This window comes from Triticum urartu, chromosome 3A (genome assembly GCF_056163025.1).
Source record: "Triticum urartu cultivar PI428250 chromosome 3A, HENAU_Tu73, whole genome shotgun sequence".
Taxonomy (NCBI): Eukaryota; Viridiplantae; Streptophyta; class Magnoliopsida; order Poales; family Poaceae; genus Triticum; species Triticum urartu.
This window is the reverse complement of record NC_141875.1, coordinates 106,645,026-106,660,036: the sequence shown is the minus strand read 5'-3', so window position 1 is coordinate 106,660,036 and position 15,011 is coordinate 106,645,026. Positions and strand designations below refer to the sequence as shown.

Below are 15,011 nucleotides of genomic sequence, written 5' to 3'. Positions count from 1 at the left end.
TAAAACTTTTTCATCTGAGTTACAGATTAATTTCTATGATTTATCAAGGTTTTAGAAATATTCCGAAAATCCCTAAAATTTTGCTAAGTCTTTGAATTCGACAGTTTTTTAAACATCACTTAGCTGTTTTCCGGAGGCTATAACTATTGTTCTGTACGTCCTATAGCTTAGTGCCCTTTACCAATTTTTATCATCTTTCTGTGATCTACATGATAATGTCATTGACATCCACGTTAGCGTTCAGTTGCTTGATCAAAACTACATTTGAAAGTGCCACTTGAAGTTAATTCCAGAAATTGTTAAAATATACGAACATAGGATTTTGTGAATTTCATAGGATTTAATCCTTACATCTTTTGAATTTGGCCCAATGCGATGTTTTGAACCTTGTCAAGTGTACTACCTGCCCATAATATTCTTGCTCCTGTTAGCAGTTGTTTAGTCATTGTTTAAGGGCAGTCCAGGGGTTACTCGTCGTAATATTAGAAAAGCTAGCTAACAGCTACAGTAAGCATCAGTTAGCATCGAAAACAACAGATGAGTAGCAAGTCGTAGCAGCAGACAGCAGGTAGGTACGCCGGCGCGTGCGCACGCGCAAGGCACGGCCAGCGCGGGGCATGCGGGCGCAGCGGCAACCAGGGCGTGGGCGCGCGATGGCGAACTAGCAAGCGGGGCGCGCGCAGCTGTAGGCGGGCGAGGCAACGAGGTACGCGGTAGGGCGGAGGCGGTGCTTGCGCACGGGCGAACATAGACGACTACGGTGACAGTAGGCGAGCGGCGATCGCAAGTCCGGGCAGGCGCAGCTATAGTAGTTTGAGTAGCAGCAGCAGTACGGCTACGCGCGTGCCAGCGGTCGGGCTAACCGCGAGCTCGGCTGGAGCTCGCACGGCGTGGAACAATAGGGGCGCGGCGAGGCATAGGTGAGCGTGCGTGAGGCCACGGCGAGGCGAGCACGGGGCTTGACTCGGAGCAGCAGGGCATGGCGAGCGGAGTCAAGGGCATGGGCGCGAGCGGAGTTGGGTGCGTTGACTGGACGGTGTGAGTGCGGGTCGGGTGCCGTGGAGATGGACGAGGCCAGGGGAGGGGAGTGAGCTCACCGGGCGGCTCACGGAGGCCGGTGAAAGATTAGTAGCTGCAGCGGTGTCCGAAGGTGAGGAAGGGCGACGGCGAGTTCATGGTGACCGACAGGTAAGAAGAAGAAGCAGGCGGCTTGGTGGCTGTTCCCCGGCTCGTCGGCTCGGCGTAGTCGACGAAGTCATGGACGATGGGGTCCCTGGACGCCTAGGAGAGGGACGACGATGACGAACGCCACGGTGGTCGACGGTGGTGGCGACAACAACGCTCGTCGGTGACGCATCTGGAGAGGGAGGTGGAGGATGATGGAGTGGGTGAATGGGGAGATGGGATCGAGGGGTCGGGGCGTGGCGCCCTTATCCCCTCCCGGCGCTGTCGGCGAGAGGGTGCGGCGGCGACCAAGCCCCTGTAGCGACCTGGTCGCGTGAACAGGGGAGAGGGGAGGGTTCGGTGAGGGTGGGCCGGCCTGATGGCTTAGTGGGCCAAAGCCCGGGGGTAGGCCGGTTCTTTTTATTTATTTTTTTGTTACGTTTTGGTTTTCTTTCTTTTTATTACTCTATGTTTCTATTATTTTAGTAGGCAAAAGCAGCTTTACTAAAACATATGACTGGCTCTATAAATTGAGTTACAAAATAACCCACAGCCACAAAAAGTTTCACACATAATAAAAATAGTTTAACATTTTATAAATTAGGAAAGGCATTTAACAATTATTTTTATCACTATTATATTCACAAAAGAGTATTTAAATACTTTACAAAGTGTTGGATCACCACCATAATTAGTTATGGAATATTTCCCACACTTTGAACATTTTATTTTGCATGGTTGAGAAATTTGAATATTGAGCTTTAATTTGAATTTGAGTTTGAACTAAGAGTTGGATCAAGCGAGGATTAGCAACAGTAATGTGATGACATGGCACCATTAACAAGGGATTACTGTAGCTTAATTATCCGGGCGTCACAATTCTCCTCCACTACAAGAAATCTCGTCCCGAGATTTAAGAGGTAGATTAAGGGGGAAAGGGTCTGGTTACAAAATTTTACCGAATCTTGTCGGTCTTGGTTGCTCTTCTCGAAGAGGTCGATCCATAGCGTTGATTTCTTCATACCTATGCATCAATGCATCATGATGAAGTTTTCTTCCTTTCTTCGGGAACTCCATCGTACTTACGAAGGAATAAGGGGGTATTCTAGGAGAATGGACCTCTACAAGGTTGTCTAGCTTGTAGATAACATCGGGGAAGGTGGCAGAAAGTAACTCTCAAATTGAAACTTAATAAAATATCAAGAGCAAAGTATGACGGTCGCATGAGAAGTTTCAAACGGATAGGAAATCGTTTGATGCCTAATCAGAAGGTGAAAGGGTTTCAGGGCAATGAGAATAATTATTGCGTCTGATACCAGAATAGATCACTAGGAAGGTGACTCATGAATTACATACGAGGCCATGCGCGAGGAACAACCTTGGGAACATGGGGTATAGGAGAGTCGGGTTTCGATCCTGGGACCTGTGGGTTATGGGCCCACCATGTGGTTAAAAGTAGGAAAGGCGTTGACACCTTGCATGGCCATGTAAGCAAGGCGGTCAGAGGATAGCCTGTCAATTATGTTGGCAACAACGTCGGTACCAAGGGCGAGGGACGAAGATAACCATTTTCCTACTCATTGAACGAGGCGGACCAATAGGCAAAGTTCTCGTCCATCGGTGGTTACCGAAATGTTATACAAAGGATCCATCAGGAACAACTTATAGAATAAGCCTTACAATTTCCTCATGGAAGAATGGCGAACCTTGCTAAAAAGGAAACTATATAGGTCCTCCGGGCAGGTGTGCTAGGCATGACATCACCTTATTATAACTCTTGGAAATATGTTCCCACCATGATATCTGACTGAGATTCAGATCTGATGGTGTCAAAATACCTCAGACTCAGGAGGCCTGAGAAGGAAAGGTGCAACACAAATTCATGAGATGACATTGTAAAGTTCTCGGGAAATAACGTACGGAAGCAAGGCTCCGAAACAAGAGTTCATCATTAAACCAAGGAGAGGATGAGGAGGTGGCTGATGGACTCAGCGATAATCTCCACTACTATTAAACAATCAAACAAGAACTTTCTTAGGTGCACCCAGTAATTAGTCCCACAACAACGTACAAACTAATCAGCACCACACGATTAGTCCCACAATTCTTAATCTAACAGTCAGTATTGATCTAATACTTTTGTGGCGTGCATTTAGCAATTTCCCACGACTGACCGTACTTCACCCGGAGAGGACTACTCGAACAACCAGTCCCTACAATCACGGATCGGGAGAGGCGCCCACCACCGCCGACGCTGCCGTGCCCAACCTCCACCATGGCCGACTGCCTCCGCGCGAATTCCCTTGCGAGGTTCTCTGTCGACCACGCCGCCTACTCCGGAGGCGAGGAGCTGGCCGACATCCAGCTCCTCAAGGAGAAGTGCGCGCCACCGCCGACGCTGCCGCGCCCAACTTCCACCGCGGCCGACCGCCTCCGCTCGAATCCCCTTGCGAGGCTCTCCCGCCACCACGCCGTATACTCTCCATGGGGATCCGCTGTAGCAGTGCCAGGCCGTTCACCACCGCCACGGCAGGCTGTTCACTGCGGACGCCACATGCCTGCACCCCACGGCTGGCCACTGCGCGCCTGGAGCATGCTCTTCCGCCTGTTCCCAGTGTGTCACTGCCGGCTCACCCGAGCGTGCCGATGATGGCCTTCGTTGCTGTCCCAGACACCAAGACCGTCGCTTTCCTGGTCAGTCCTCTCCCTCCGCTGGCGCTGCGTTGGGTTCTACTGTCTCTCTTCCATCGTCGTTGCAACACCTTCTCTCCTTTGTTGTTGCTGCTGCCACCGCCGTGCTGCTCCTCCCTGCTTCTGCCATTGCCGCTGGAGCTAGCCAAAATGTATCAAACATAGGTGAGTTAAATTGGGGGTGCATCCTTTATCTTGCTTGATACAATCTTCTTCAGTTGCCTTCTGATTTTTGTCATATATGTTGCCATGTTCGTTCTAGCACAATAGGTGTTTGTGTGTATGCCTATGCAATGATAGCACATGTGGTTTCACGCATGTATCCTCCTTTGTGTATGCCTATTCGTGATTACTCTTGAGCCATTAATTCATGCTAAGTAATGGTCTAGGCTTGGATGCTTGAGCCAATAAACTTACTGGTCAGATTACTATTTAGCATTTTCTCAGCAATTTGTGGACAAGTCGGCGTTGTATGCTTATAATGAAAAGCGGAAAAGATTGTTTGTAGCTATTCTTAATGGTATCCTTTGCTATGTTAGGTGGCTTGCTTGATTTAAATATGCTATGGAGGATTACATGCATAATACTCTTCTTAATTTCTTTATTTTGCTTGCCTTCTTGGCGGTCTTCTGATATAAGATGCATGTTTGAAAAAAAGACTCACAAAATTGATTTGAAGAAACAACAACCAGAACTTGCTTCAGTAATTTATTCTTCACAAGTGTGTCCTGAGTCATTTATACATAACTAAATTCTATGCTTATTTGTTAGCACTAAAATAACTAATTCAGTTCTGGTACAATCTTAATACTTGCAGGGAAACCAATCTTCATTAGTCATAAGTAGAGTTAAGACGACTGTTAAGTTTATGGCAGTCATGTCATTTATTAAGTCTTGCTTCTTATTGGATCAGCTTAGTAAAAATGATTTCAGTTGTTGCCGTAAATTCGATAAAGGTACGTAATAATGTGTTGTGGATACAATCACTTGCATGAACAAGCAGAATGGCAATAATAAGTGCTATTTCTTCATATCAGTTTACTTTAAATAAATATGTCTCTCATGGAACAGTATGTGTGTGATGGATCTTTTCAAGTTCGATTCATGTTCAGTTAGGTGCATATTTCGTGAGACAATCCTGACGTCCAGCTCCTCAAGGAGAGGAGCCCTGCCACCACCGACGCTTGCGTTGCCAGGGGCACCCATCCTTGCGATCCAATGGAACCGCTCATACCACGGTTGTCGTCAGAATCATCCGAGTTGATTTAACGAATGTATGTTTGGCAGACCTTTCATATTTTTAGCAATTGCATCAAACAAGGAGTATGCCACAACCTATGTTTTTGCAACTTGACGGTTTTGAATCCTCTTTGAATAAGCAGGAAGTTGTATGTGTAAGCTTGCTTGGACTTGTATCGTAATCATGGTATATGGCTTGATTGTCTCATGTGGTGCTTGCATGGTATGTGTGTGATGATTTTCCTGAAAGGCGGATATTTTATCATGCTATGTTCTTTCAACCTGTGTCTAACAATTTGATGTGAGTGATCTGGTGCAGAGGACTACAACGAGATGCTCTGTTTGAAGAGCAAGCAGGCGAGCACAATAGCGACATGATACTCCAAATTTTCACAAATTATCATGGTCAGTGAGTCCAATTATAGCATCTAATAATGTGATCATTCTATGCTTCCAAATTAAAATTTGCGCACACTTGCAAATGGGAATTGTGCCTCCCTGTTGTGCGCCCGACAGTTTGCCTCACGTACTAAACATTTAGTGTAGTCACTGATGAAAGTATTTCTTGTACCAACATGTATAGCATGATAAATCGTGCATGACTTCGCTTAATTGAAAATTAACAGCATAGAACTTCCGCATTCTGACTCTTTGTACATGTACAATTGCAGTGTGTTCGAATTGGAGAGGCTTGTGACCACCCTGGAAAAGAGATGCACTTCCAGTGTTGTTATTTTTTTGCCAATATTGCAATATGATTGAAGGTAAGTTTGTGCGAAACAAATTTCTTTGAGCATTCTCATCTCTAAATTTTGATCTAGCTCCCTTATATTTTGTTTCTCGGCTTTTGTCAATAGCTTACACCAGGATATCAAGACCAATTGTAGGATTGCATCTCCACTAAGTGAACACATCACAAGGTTGGCTTTGAATCATAATCAGGTGTAATCTTCTTCTTTCACAGGATGGATGAAACAACATTAACTTCTATTTGCAACAACATCACACAATGGTGTCTCCGTTTGAATTTCTATGTTTTTCTGAAATATTTATTTTATTTTGTACCAGCATGATTTTTAATTGGTCAACATTTAAAACGTGTGTTGCACGTGCACACTTACTAGTTCAACTAGGTATCCAAAAAGATGGATCTCCACAATTATGTGGATAAGGAGATAGCATTTGTCAGATCAAATGATATAATGAAGTATGCTCAAGGAAAACACACACAATTAAACATTGGTTAAAAGGTGCGCCCGGAATATGGGTTGGGTTGCACGACCAATGTGAGCATGGTGATTCAATAATCAATAGTCTAAGAATGAACGACCAACATTAACTTAAAATGAACTGTTCACTTGTTGGAATCAACACGGGGACCAAGAAAGAATGGTGAATCACTATACCAAGAATTCTTAAGAGGTGGAGTAATCCTCATGACATTCTTGACATAAAAGATGGTAATACTCTATGGTAAAGAAGAACAATTGCTGGATAGCAAGGATCTCAAGGTATATCACAAAGCACGAACAAGTTTGTGTTGAACGAAAGGCAATAAAGTGGTCGATGATAACACAAATCATCGAGAGCAAAGGGCGGTATTTCTCATCAAGAATTCGATAGATATCTTGGAAGAGCTCAGAATGTTGATGATGTTCACGATACATTTGTCGCGAGATTTCATGAAGATGTAATCGATCAGCGACGACATCAAGTCCAAGGAATGATGAGGTGAAAGATTATTGGAACCAAGAGTATGGCATGAACTTGAAATCAAGCTTGGTGTTCAAGGCGAAATGACATGATGAGGAAGATCGGCGTAAGGTTACCTCATCGTCCAAAATTGTGCTAGCCGATCAGGCGTAGGAATGACGTGATCGGGTACAGACTCGTAAGTAAAGAAGATTACTAAAAGTTGTTGAACCATAGTGCATACTCGGTTCAGTTATTGGTGCCTTTGAGTGTTTAATAACTCAGAGCCCGTGAAAAATTGGAATCAGTGAGAATGTAGTACTTGATGAAGAACTCATAAGAAGTTATGCAGTTCCATGATAATTTCGAGATACCATGGGGGTAATACTCGATGACAGATCAAAGTAGAGGTTGGACTAGGTTATTGCTCTCCAGAAGACAAGTGTTTGAACTTGTCCGAGAAATTTGGATCAAAGAAGAACAATATGGTCGGAAACCACGATAGCAAAAGACCAAATCCCAGATATAAGATGAAATTATATCAAGGGGATAATTATTGTTACGAGAAGCTTTCATGACAAGATCTACATCGTGTCCATGGGCATGAACACAAAGTTCAAGGTCGACTCCCACTTCTCCAATGCATAACCTATCATTCACTCCTCATTTTCGATGGAGTTGTAGTGTTAAAATTTTATCTGGTAAATCACCAGGGGAATATGACTCATGAAAACTTTCGGGTTCACATGGTTTTAGAGAAGGTATAGGTTCAACCCATCAGGGTATCTTAGAAACATATACGACAAGCTTCAAGAGTAACTAACACAAGCTCGAAAATAGAGCATGGTTGACAAAAGGAGAGGATACAATTTACCAAAGGCATTATGTATCAAAGAAAGAACTCACAAGGTGATTAATTATGAAGGACACTGTCGGATAATAATCCAACAGTGGATATGGCGATCCACAATGGAGCTGATGTGAGTATTGATACCCAATCAGAGGAAGAAAGAATGCAAATGCATCGGTTTATAGAACATCTGAATAATTCAACGTTTAAATAAAAAAGGAATTATCATTTTCAAATCAAGGGATCAGGAGCAAACGCTCTGATCAAGGATGGATAAGTTGAATAGACTTAGGGGTACAAACAATGGCAATCTGATTGGCCGAGAACCAGTTCATGTTCGAAAGACATCTGAGACGGAAAGATAATTTATAAGGATCAACTGATGATTGCGTGCATTCACACACATATAGAATCAACAGACTCAAAATGATAGTGTCAAAGGATGCCAATAAGATTACTAGACTTATGGGATTAACCGCAATGAAAGCATGCAAGGATTTCAAGAGCAATAGGCTGCCGAAGATTTTTGGAAGATCGAATGGTATTTTCAAGACTATTGTGAAATACATGAATCAACTAGGAATGAGTGAATCCTCGATAAGTGCGAGAAATTATTCATAGGGGTATTCAGGTGGCAAGGAACTGCAAGGCAGTAGGCACAAAGTATTCTCGGGGTATCTTGTAATAACAAGATCGACTGGAAATAAAAGTAAGAACGACAGACAAGATGTGTAAGTATTTATCCATAGGGATGTTTCGGTGGTAGGTAATTGCAAAAGCAACGGGCACAAAGCCTCGAGAGAATATCGGAGAGTATCTTCGAAATCTTCTGGTGCAGCAGGCGATCATCTATAATAAGGGGCTCTACAGAAGAAAGTAATTACGAGAACCTAGAGTTAGAGTTAGCAAAATCATTTAACCCGAATAGAAGAGAGATCAGAATCCCAGAGTTAGGATCGAGGAGTAAAAGATCCTAATACCACCCAGATGGCGACGTGGGCCCGTAAGGCACACAGCCATGTTAGTAAAAAAATTTGTAATGTCTAGACTCAACTTCGGCCAAGGAGTGTAGAAGGAGCATTCCTACAGGCAGTCGGCTCTGATACCAACTTGTGACGCCCCCGATTCAATCGTACACTAATCATATACGCAAATGTGTATGATCAAGATCAGGGACTCATGGGAAGATATCACAACACAACTCTACAAATAAAATAAGTCATACAAGCATCATATTACAAGCTAGGGGCCTCGAAGGCTCGAATACAAGAGCTCGATCATAGACGAGTCAGCGGAAGCAACAATATCTGAGTACAGACATAAGTTAAACAAGTTTGCCTTAAGAAGGCTAGCACAAACTGGGATGCAGATCGAAAGAGGCATAGGCCTCCTGCCTGGGATCCTCCTAAACTACTCCTGGTCGTCGTCAGCGGGCTGCACGTAGTAGTAGGCACCTCCTGTGTAGTAGTAGTAGTCGTCGACGATGGCGTCTGGCTCCTAGGCTCCAACGTCTGGTCGTAGCAATTGGGTATAGGAAGGGGGAAAAAGGGGGAGTAAAGCAACCGTGAGTACTCATCCAAAGTACTCGCAAGCAAGGAGCTACACTACATATGTATGCATTGGTATCAAATGGAAAAGGCTATCATATGTGGGCTGAACTGCAGAATGTCGGAATAAGATGGCAACTTTAACACACATCTGATGGCAACATTAACACACATCATCAAATGGAAAAGGCTATCACCCGGTTATGGACATCTTGAGTATCTAGTACCTGGATTATCATGTGAATCTCATCATGTTACTTTAAATTAATTTTGTTGGGTTTAATGATGTTACTTAATTGGGATTGAGAATGCTGTCAACCATTCTCAATGTTCAACAACCACCATGATAGTTAAATAAAAAAATTATTCCTTTGCAGTAGGGAAAAATTGGCTTTTCACAAAAACCTTATAACCATAGAGCTTTTCCACCAGCCATATTTGCATGTAGTGATAGCCATTGTTCATCATTTCTCTATGGTGTGAATTAGCCAGTACATTCAATGTACCGACTGTCGTGGTTCTAACTCTGATAGTGATGTAGGGGGGGTATGTATGGAGAGGCTAGATCTTAGCTATGGAGGAGTTGTAAGCACACGAGGATTACGAGTTCAGGCCCTTCTCGGAGGAAGTAACAGCCCTACGTCTCGGTGCCCAGAGGCGGTCGACTGAATTATGTGTGTATGAATAACAGGGGTGCCAACCCTTGATACTGAGGAGGGGGTGGCTTATATAGAGTTCGCCAGGCCCCTCCAGCCCTCAGTAATGCAAGGTTTGAAGTACATTAAGACTGGGGGTTACTGGTAACGCCCCTAATAAAGTGCTATGATGACCATAAAAGCTACTTAATGACCGACCGTTTGCATGCAGGGTGACTTTAGATCTCCTGGCAGTCGAGTGGTTGGAATTTGGTCGAGTGATTGCTTCGTGGTCGAGTGTCTTGAATCCGTCGAGTGGGATACCTCCAAGTCGATTGAAAGGTGACTTCTTCTAGGGATGTCCTTGGGTAGGGTACTTAGGACAGGTCCATGCCCCTATCCTAGGTACATAGCTTCATCATTAGCCCCCGAATGGATCGAGGTTCGAGTGGGGAAGGAGTTGGGGATCTTTCCGACTGGTTCTTCATGTTATATGAGCGTCTTGTTTTGGATCAATTGTCACGGATGATGTCGTCAACTTCTTTCAGTCGCCTTGATCCATTCTTGGCCTCTTGTCGAGTGAATTTCTTTACTTGTGAAGTTCCGAGTGACGGTGTGAAAGGGATCTTCTGTTTGACGAGTTGTTCTGCGGCCCGCGGATTTTGCGGGATTTGAACTTCGGGAAGCACGCGGGACGGGGGCGGCCGCAGTAATCGGATGGGATAGGACGGAAGCTCCTCGATCCCCGCGCCACCTTTTTCGCCACGTACCGCGCGCGCCCGTTGCGGGATTTGACGGGATTGCCTGGGCCTACCAGTTAGCCACTCGGAAGCGACCTCTTATAAGCTGCCGGCTCGGGACCCCCGAACAGTGCGCCTTCACTTTTCCCCCTTCCTTCACAAGATCCTCCGCCACCTCCGCTCCCACCTTGGTGCCGTAGGTCTGTTCGAGCTTCGCCGGCGACGATGGTGAAGGAGAAGACGTTGGCTCTGGAGCGCGCGAAGAAGGCGGCGGTGCAGGGGAAGGGGAAGAAGTCCGCTCGGGGCGGATCTTCCTCGAGGACTGCTATGCCCAAGGATTGGATCCAGGGCGACTGGATGCCGTCGGTGATTCGGCAGGATGATCACGATGATCTGGTCGAGGGGGGATTCATTCCCCATGAATCTGCGCGCCTCCCGGGGAAAGAAGTCGAACCCCAGCCTCTTGATGGTGAGTGTGTCCTCCTCGCCACCCATATCGATCGTGGATTCTCTCTGCCTCCTCATCCTTTTTTCCGAAGCTTCTTGAACTTCTTCGGAGCGCAGCTCCATCACTTTACTGCCAATTCTATTGTGTATCTTGCTGCTTTCGTTTCCTTGTGCGAAAACTTCTTAGGTTGCCGCCCCCATTGGGGACTCTTCAAGCACATCTTCACTTGCCGCTCTCGGTCGGTCAAGAAGGCCAAGTAGAGTGACGAACGGACGCAGGTGATCCAGCTGTGGGGGGGTCTGGCGATCCAGATGAGGGGAAAAAGTTCCTTTCCGTCTATCACTTTTCCCGAGTCAGTCTGTGGGTGGCAGTCGACTTGGTTTTACTGTAAAGACCAGGTGACCCCAGGATAGTCGACTGGTGTTGGGGATATTACTACTGGGCATAAACCGGCCTACCTGGGCCGGATTAACTTCATCAGTAGTTCAAAGGTGTTAAAGCCTAAAGAGGCAGATAAAGGCCCAGGGCCCGTAGTCGGTTTACAACCTGTAGCCGTACATCGACGTTTGTGCATATACTTGTACTGTAAGTTAGGAACAAGGAGGGACCAACCCGGATACGAGTATGAACCAGTGTTGGGACTCTCTGAACCGGCGGGCGTCACCCGTGTATATAAGGGGGCGACCTGGCGGCGGTTCAGGGACAACAGACAACAACTCGAGACATAGGCGAAGCTTGTTTGCTCCCTAGTCATCGAAACCCCATCAATTCCATAATAACTAGACGTAGGCTTTTACCTTCCTCGAAGGGGCCGAACTAGTATAAACTCTCTTGCGTCCTTGTGTCCGCTTTAACCCCTTCAAGCTAACCCGTCGCGATGGCTCCACGACTAAGTCCTTTCTCTAGGACATCTGCCGTGACAAAACCACGACAGTTGGCACCCACCGTGGGGCTATCGCACGATGGTTTCCGGTTCTTGGAGGGCAGCTTTGAAGGACTCGAGGGCTATGCTGTAGGCTGGATGACTAAGAGTAGTCGCGGCAGGCTCTACATCGACGACGCAGGCTGGGGCCCCGAGGCCGGCTCAGTTGAGTACGGGTACCGGGTCCCCTTTGGTAGCATTCACGTTTTCATTGGTAAGATCGGTGAACCGGGCCCTGAGCCGGACATCTTCACCGACCTCGTCGAGACGGCTCAGCGTGCGCAATCCGCCCGGGTTAAACCGGCCATGAAACGTGCCTTCGTGGGAGTCATCCATGGAGGAAGTCATGAGGACGGATCGGGATTTCACGGGGCGACTGTCATTTGTTCCGGTGACGAGTCTTCGACCGGAGAAACTGAATCTCTTTATCAGCTACAAGATGGCCAGATTGGGAGCTGTTCCGATGGCGACAGTATTCCGGACCCCTCTGATCTGCCCAACCGGGTTGGAATATTCATGACCGGAACACAAGCAATGCTTCATTCTTCGACAGCTGCGGCAACGATTTCCGGTTCAGCAACAGCGACGGCCGCCGGGGCAGGAGGCTCTGTGCGCCCGCCGGCTCAGGTTCTATCAGAGCTATTTGATGCGTTGGCTATGCTTATGGCGGAAGTTAATCCGCCAGATCAGGACGTTCACAATACGGAGATTGCAAAGGTAAAGGAACAGATCACCCAGGCCAAGGCGGATCTGGCGGCTGAGGACACCAGGATGGCCGCAGAGCGGGCTGCTTTAGACGCACAGGCCTACAGGCTTATGTTAGACCAGAGCGCATCACATGAAGTCATGAGGAGGAAGCACCGATCCCGCTTACCTCCGATTTTCGAGGCCAGAGACCTTTTCAACACTCTAGGGCCAAGAGCCGGCAATCCGCTGGAGGGGAACCGGGCAGAAGCCCCTGGGACCGGTGCACCGGTTCAGCCTCGTCAGATCGACCCGCCTCGTCAAAACACCGTTGTACCTCAGGCTGCTTTAACACCCCCGGGTCACTACTCCAACTCAATGGACAATCTTGTTGCCACTGCTGCATGGCTGGAGGCCATTCCAATTGAAGGTGACTCGTCACAGGCAGTAGAGACACGGCGGGTCAAGGAACTTCTGAGGACCGCTTTGGCCCAACAGGAAGCATACTCGTACAACCGCGACCGGATCCACTTGACCCCTCGTCCAAGCCGGAGCTATAGCAGACATATGGATGAACCGGCAGGGTCGAGTAATGAACGACGTGGGGCACCCTGGGACAAAAACCCGGCGGGTGGTGCTGATGACACTCAGGGAGTGGTGGACCGGGCTCGCGCACGCAAGGAGGCCGAGTTAGCCGCACAGCATCAGGCTCGGAAGCTCACGCCGGTTCATCCAACCACCTTGACTGAACCTGGTGTTACTTCCAGTTCTTTGGGTGTGCCTTGCCTTATCCCCGCTTTACGTAACGTGCACCTGCCCAAGGATTTCAAAGGCCCGCGCAAGGTACCAAATTACACGGTGGATCAACCTCGAGAGACATGGGTGGAGAGCTATGAGATGGCCATGGAGATGCTCGATGTGGATGACCCGGCGTGTGCAAAATACTTCACCATGATGATCGAAGGAACGGCCCGTACTTGGTTAAAAAGCTTACCGGCTAATTCTATCAGTTCATGGGCCCAATTACGGGCCCGGTTTATCAGCAATTTCAAAGATACCTGTAAACAGCCTATGTCGATAGTGGACTTAGCTGCATGTGTCCAGGAGGAAGGAGAATCAACGACTCATTGGGTGCGCCAGGTTTCACAAGTGTTGCACTCCTCAGACCGCATCAACGCTGACACTGCAGTATTAACCCTAGAGGGCAACTGCCGGTTTAGACCCCTGAAGCTGAAGTTGGGACGGATGAAGCGTCATTGCACCGACATGGGGACTCTCATGGCCGCTTTGGTGAAATATGCTGATTCTGATAGTACCAAGGATCCCGAATCTGATGATGACAAGACAGGGAAGGGAAAGAAGAACAGCAGCTCCAAAGGTCAGCAGCATCATTGGGTAGGCAATGGCGGAGGAGGCAAGCGTAAAGCGGACGGTAACATGGACTTTGTGGCTAATACCAACGCACAGAACAATGGCCAGCGACGCAAGGGTAGGCCAAGAAATCGTAGTGGGGCACCCAACCCTAACCCAAACCGCCTAAACTATCTGCTAAGCCAGCCCTGTCCAAAGCATGGGACGAAGGAGGAACCAGCAAACCACCTTTGGAAGGATTGCTTTATTATGCAGGAGTTCAAGAATTCTAATAATTTACGGTATGATCACGAATCTGGCAATGACTCAGGGTCTGGGCCGGGTTACGGTGGAGGAAGTTCCGATTCAGGGTTTAATGGTAATCCGGGCGGAAATAATGGTCAAAATAATCGGAACAACCAGGGTGGTTACAACCAACAACAGCAGCAGCAGCAGTCGGGTTACCAGAGCAACCCAAAGAAGTTGAGTGGTGGACAGTACCATGTCTTTACCACTAGCTTGGACAAGCGAGACCGGAAGGTTCAGAGGCAGGCAGTCAACTCTGTTGAACCGGCCATACCCCGTTGTCTACGTTGGTCTGAACAGCCGATCATATGGAGCAGAGAAGATCACCCACCCCAGGTCGATAATCCGGGTCAGTTGGCTCTGATGGTGGCGCCTCAGGTGGGAGGTTATAAGTTTACCAAGGTGCTCATGGATGGAGGGAGCAGTATTAACATCCTGTACTATGAGACCTTCCGACGTATGGGGCTAACAGATAAGAATCTCATACCGTCTAATACAGTATTCCACGGTGTAGTGCCTGGCAGATCAGCATACCCTGTTGGTAAGATAGCTCTGGAAGTGGCCTTTGGGGATGATCATAATTCCAGGTCGGAGACATTGACGTTTGAGGTGGTGAAAATCCAAAGTCCATATCATGCCATGTTTGGGCGACCGGCATACGCCAAGTTTATGGATCGGCCTTGTTATGTGTATTTGCAGCTCAAGATGCCGGGTCACAAGGGGACAATAACGGTTCATGGAAG

General features: G+C 47.2%; 1 long non-coding RNA gene across 2 annotated transcripts; it reads left to right on the top strand.

Annotated features, from left to right (window-relative positions):
- Positions 1-3,359: 3,359 nt before the first annotated feature.
- On the top strand, positions 3,360-6,140 carry LOC125548083 (uncharacterized). 2 transcript variants are annotated; one of them, XR_007300896.2, is made up of 7 exons: positions 3,360-4,020; positions 4,673-4,811; positions 4,968-5,129; positions 5,238-5,317; positions 5,414-5,499; positions 5,766-5,858; positions 5,952-6,140. It is a non-coding gene; the product is annotated as an uncharacterized LOC125548083 (long non-coding RNA). The 2 variants fall into 2 exon arrangements; XR_007300895.2 differs by having other exon boundaries at positions 4,673-5,129.
- Positions 6,141-15,011: the final 8,871 nt, after the last annotated feature.